Source organism: Scardinius erythrophthalmus (assembly GCF_964197995.2).
Source record: "Scardinius erythrophthalmus genome assembly, chromosome: 9".
NCBI lineage: Eukaryota > Metazoa > Chordata > Actinopteri > Cypriniformes > Leuciscidae > Scardinius > Scardinius erythrophthalmus.
This window is the reverse complement of record NC_138229.1, coordinates 28,293,076-28,299,369: the sequence shown is the minus strand read 5'-3', so window position 1 is coordinate 28,299,369 and position 6,294 is coordinate 28,293,076.

Below are 6,294 nucleotides of genomic sequence, written 5' to 3'. Positions count from 1 at the left end.
TTCTTTTAAATAAAAACTCGTGGCGCGTCATTATGTTTACACCAGGTTTACGCATGTCACACTACGGCCTGCAGGCTAAGATCGCTCCGTTTCATTCACTGTCAATGGTTCGCGCTTGGTAATGATGGCTGCGGCTTTACTCTAAAGATTATTTCATTTTTATATGTTGTTGAATATGGTTTATTAAAAAATAAACATGTGAAAGCGTGTTATATAGGCTACATGTCATGTTTTAGTCAGTAATGACGACGCTACTGCAACACGCATCGCCGCAGATGAGAAGCTAAGCATCAACGTGCTATCGCAAATCAAAGTGAAAGTAAGTCGCAGACGCTTAACACACGATCATCTTTATTAAATGTAAAGAAACGAAATGATCTTACCAGGGCTGTTTCCGCTTTCTCTTATTGCGGGCTTTGATTCAGAAATTTTAGCTGTTGACCAATAAAATAATAACTGTTGCTTTAGGTGCACTGCATTAAATCTGCATATAGCGGGAATTGAAGATCGGTTATATCCGCAAAAAAACAACAACACACATCTATGTAACCAGGTGTAAATAATTGAATCGTTTTGATCAATCAGATTGCAATCCGATCTGAGAAAACGCAAAGTGGCCTGGTGTAAACAGCCCCTAGACATCGGTGAAAAATGTTCTCTCAAGACCCCCCCGACCCCGATTTTTTTTTTATTATTAAAAAAATATACTTTTTTATATTATTTTTTATATATATAAAAAAATAAAGACCTACCTACCGACCCTTTTTTTCTTTTTTTTTTTTGCTGTTACTGCAAACCAAAATATTTTTAAGGATGGCCTGACACAATTGGATGAGAACTTAATGAGCTTGCTGATGACATCACTGTTGTCTGCAGAACTGCTTTATAGATGAAATGAACTATTTTAATAATTGATGATCTGTACATGGGAACTGAATCAACACTGAACAATGACACTTTTTACAGCTGCTTTACAGCCCAAATTAACTCTGTTTGCATCATTGAATCATTTACCTGTTATCACTGTAAAGCTGATGACTTCACTTGACCATCATGTTGTTCCAAACCTGTATGACTTTTGATATTTTGAAGAATGTTTTTGTTCATGCAATGAAAGTCAATGGGGTCCAAAACAACTGTATTGACTTTCATTGAATGAACAAAACCATTCTCTAAAATGTCTGTAAACATGCCAACAACTTTCTCGTCAAAATTCTCTTCACATTGTTACTCTGCCGTGCCATTAGTTGACCATAAAACTGACCATAGAAAAAAGGCAGATTATGTGATTCTGTTCTTGCTAGTGTGGCTACACTGAGAATGTAAGAAATTGACCAAAAATATGCATGCATCTAATAAGGTTAGAAAAAATGCCCTTGGAAATCAATTTAAGTGGGCAAATATGAAGAGTATGTCAGCTGTCCACGACAAGACTCCCAGAAAATATTGAAACATGATTCAATATCACTAACCCCTAGTTATGACACATCTACTTTAATATTCTGGTCTTAAGTTGTGTCTCCTGCACCCGTGATGAAGGGTGGACAGAGAACAGAATCTATAAATAAGGATAAGTAGTAACCTCTCACACAGTAATCTTGTGATCGTGGCTATACTGTAATGTATTGTTCTCGTATACAGTGTGCTTTTCTGAAAGCACAATGGTGCGAGTGTGTGATAATAGCCTGATGTTTGGTGGAGGTGCTGTCCTGTGTTGTCCCAGAGGTGCTCCACACCCTTCCACAGCACATTTCTGTGCCCTGTCTCCGGGGGATCCTCCCGATCAGAGGAATGTAAATAAATAGAGCGGATGACCTGGGTGTTGCTTTCCTGAGAGGCCTTCCATGGGTGGGGATGTGCGTGGACAATCACTCCAGCCAGGTCAACCGGCTGAACATTTCGTTTTAGCTCTGTGTGAAACTGGGTGTGCACTGTGCACATGCATGTGAATGCATTCAAATGAATTGGAGCATGTGAATATGTGCAGTTAACACCCTTAAAATAAAGGTTTCAGAAAGGTGTTATGGCTTATCAAAACATCTATTAGCTCTTTAAATAGCCCAGGATGATTCTATAATGGATTATTCTAACACGCTGATCTGACACATCTGGAACAAGTACTTTTCTAATGTCCGATGAATCATATAGCACAGGGGTTTTCAGATTTTTGACGCCAAGGACTCCCAAAACGGATCCCATTCTGAGGGACTCCCTTCCTAAAATATAAAGTCAAACATATATTTTAATGCACCAATGCCCAAGTATATCCACCTTATCTTTCACATAACAGTGGGCACTTCCAGTTGTTTTTAGCTGTACAAAACAGCTTTTTATGCTGCTTGATATTGCAAACTGTAAGTTCTTACCGTATTATTTTAATGAATTGTCGTAATTATAAACACACTGATTTGTAGCACAAATAGTTTTACCATTGACTGCACTTTATGATTGTTCTTGTTATTTTCCTATAGTGGCTAATGAATTGCACATTCACAAAAAAAATGTTTTTTTTCTGAATTTACGATTTAATATAAATTTGTTATCAGAAACAGTTGTATTAAAATGAAGACATAAAACATTAACAATTTAACTTATGAAAATATAGCAATTCCTTATTTTGACAATAAAAGTGCAGAGGTTTACTGTTAAAATTTAAACATGGAAGAAATAAATTGTGATATTCCTAAAAAAAAATAAGTTTTAACTATTTAATTATTATTTTTGTTATCACTATTAATACTTTGAGAAGAATATTGTACTGTACAAAAGTAATATATGTCACAATTTTTGAGTATTTGTAGTAATCAAAACTGAGCTGCATTTACGTCTGTTTTCCGTATCATGAAAATCATAGAACCCTACCTTTTATAGTGTGAGAGAAAAATATTAAATGTGATGTTATAAAGAACATGTTAAAATGAAATATTGTCACTGTACTGTAGCCAAAACAAAACACTGGATTATTTTGGATAATTAAAATTATTGTGTTAAAGATATTTAAAGGTGCATTGCGCAAGTCTCTGAGTTTTTGCATAACTATGCCCCCTCTGGCGACAAGCGAAACTGCAACACTGCAACTGAACGCGCATGACGTCACACCCAGTCTCAAATTCCGACCCGAATCCCTCTTATTTATTTTACTGTACAGGATTATAGAGGCAATCGCAGTGATCAGAGAAGGGCTCATTCAGCCCATCAGGCAATTGTTTAAGCATGTATGGGTTAGAAAACAGGTATTTTTAACATGAAATGTTGCGCAATGCACCTTTAATAAATGTTTTAAGTCAACATATTAAGTAAAATAAAACATACGTTATGTAAAATGTTATATTTTTCTGTGGATCCCCCAGCACACCCTTGCACTTGGGGCTTCTTGGACCCCAGTTTAAAAACCAGACCTCAAAACATTGTAATAATCCAGCAAGATTTTTGTATGAACAAAAAGTCCTACAACAGATGGCCCACACAGAGATCAGTTTGGAAATCTAAAATTGAACATTCCTACTGGCACACTTAAGCAAAATATATAAATAACCATCTTAAAACAAACACACTTTCTTTCACAGTACTCTATATTTTAAACCACTCTCCTTAAGCTCCTACTCTTTGCAACACAGAGAGCAGTTGGACTGGACTGGCTCCTCGAATGCATACAAATCAATAATCGATATTTAAGCATTACCAAAATTGTTATTCCTGTGTAAATACATTTAGGTCTCCTCTGTGCGTCAATAACAAGTCTGTGCAAACAGACTATTTGTAATTGCTGCTTTGATTCAACTTCTATGCTGAGTACAATCACTCTAGAAAGGCTGATTTAACCATAATACAGTTGGCTCATAGCTAGAGATACACTGAAATTTCGAGAACAAGATAGCTGCAGGTCGGAGTAAGGGGGGTGCCGGAAGGAGTTTTTCCGAAAGATGAATTGCTACTACAGAAACTAACCCTTAACCCTACCTCACACCCTGACAGACAGCTTTCACGACCAATGATAAAGACCTTTCTCCACGCCCCAACCTTTCCTCACACCCATTTCTCCAACCTGCAGATACCAACAATTGGAAATTTCAGGAACCAAAAATATCAGTCAGCGTTTATTTCATACACACATCATGGATAAGCTACATCACGAAAACATGTCAGCAGTGTGGACGCACTTCAACATGAGCAAAAATGATGATATAGTAGCAATATGTAAAATTTGTTCGGCTGAAATATCACGAGGCAGCTCTTTCCCGAAGAACTGTACTCTGACTGGTTTATCAACCAGGAGTGCGTTCCCGTATAACGATGTAACATGCTGCTTAACTACCACAGTACAATGCATCATTGAAGAAATCAACTAGCGACTGTTTCCCGAAACCGTATTGTCGCAAATTTGTCGTTCAACCTAGCCTGGCTAACGTCAGACCAAGTCTCATTTGAGACTTGGTCTGGGAACCACGTGTTCATTTTTGTTACTCGTATTTGAGGCGTGGTTTACGAATGCCCAGAGCCGTTTATTGGGCACTATGAATATCTATCAAATGCGCCTGTACGTAGCTCATAGCCAATCGCTTCAATTATACTAGATGACGTATGTAGAGTGACAGAAATTCGACGAGGAAAAAGACGATGGGTCAAAGATTTATTTGTACACGATGGCGTTTAGCGAATATTACCGTTTGTGAAAGATAAACATGAGGGTAGAAGGTAACGTCGAGTCTGATGCCATGTTGGATCCATAGATATAAACAAACTGCTTCGGTGTCGTCATCGTCTTGCTGCTCCCTCCCCGTTCTGTGATTGGTTCCCTTTTTCAGGGGAAAATCTTGTCCATGGTGTCCAGACTGCCTAGCAGCGTGAATAAAATCGCGCTGCGAGCAAGGCAGTATGGGGAAACCCAGGCTACGTTCAACCACGTCGGTTAATGATGTCACGCAGGTGGTGGATAATAACTTAATTAATTAATTAGTTTGAGATCAAATTAATGCTAGATATTTGTGCTATAAATTATAGACATGGCATCTAAGGACTAATTCTCCAGTTATTTTGCTTTAATTCCAGATTTAATCATATATAGGCTCGTTCTTACGTACTAGAGCACGTTCACCCATGCACACTATTCAGAAACGGCTCTTTAAATCTCTTGACAAACTAAAAGACGTAATTTAAATTTGTATATATTCGAAATGAAAGATATAGATTGTACTGAATGTCAGCTTGCTTATTTTGCTCCAGATAAGGATTTATTAAGTCCTCAAGTTGTAAAACAAGAAACTATGCTTCTAAACACAGGTTGAGAGCTGTTGTTCCAACCACAAAATTTTGCGTCACTGTTTGCGAATGTTCTTTGGAACTATGTTTTCGGGAAACACAGACTTGTTGAACTACGCTGATAACAACGGAACTTGCGACCATAATTGTCTAACGATGCTTTTGTGAAAATTTTTACTGAAACTGTTATTTACTGAAACTTTACTTTTGGTGTCAGTTTTTGACTAAATTCTGGTTCCGGAATTAAAAAAGATTTATTTTTTATGTATTTCAGTGCATCACTATACTCATCGCGGTGTGAGGGGCAAGGCACTATTTGCAAGAGTGCAAAGGTCCAGTCCCATTTACTGTTGCTAGGCAAAATTTTGCCAGCGAAATCCAGTCATTTCATTAGGAATTTGTACGATCAGATTCAAGTTTTTTGCCCGCGAAATCTTGCAGAAATTTCATGAATGTGACTGCACCGTCCACATGAGCATGAAGATGATGACGTCCTTGTATCATCTGTCTAAAAGTAACTGCATGGTGAGGCATTTGGTCATTATGTGTCACATTTTCACTTGTTCACATCAATCTGTTCTACCCCACACTTACACTCACGTGTTCTTGCATCCAATGACGCCACTCTGACAAATAAAACTCCTTTCCCTGTGGCCGCAACCAGGCCTGAACACATGTTGCTGAAAGATGCATGAGCTGGCTAATCTCTGACACTAAATGACCATCCCTCAAACAAGATGAGTCATGCTGTCTGTTTCTGTCTGCTCACCGCACACTACCTTATCCCACTGGCTCCGCGTATCAGGTGACTATACAGGCCTTGAAATATTCAGAGCTATGTGAGAGCATCTAAATATAGATGTGTTTCTGCTCCCAGGACGCTGTCTAAATGTCATAGTGCGAAAAGCGCAGATTAGTGCACATTTTCAATCCCGTATCCTGCATGGTGAATGAGTGGAACTGTCAAAACCCTGAGCGTTAAGATTAGTATCTGTTCCTCACTACCTTATCATGTTGTGAACTGTTTGGTCTGAC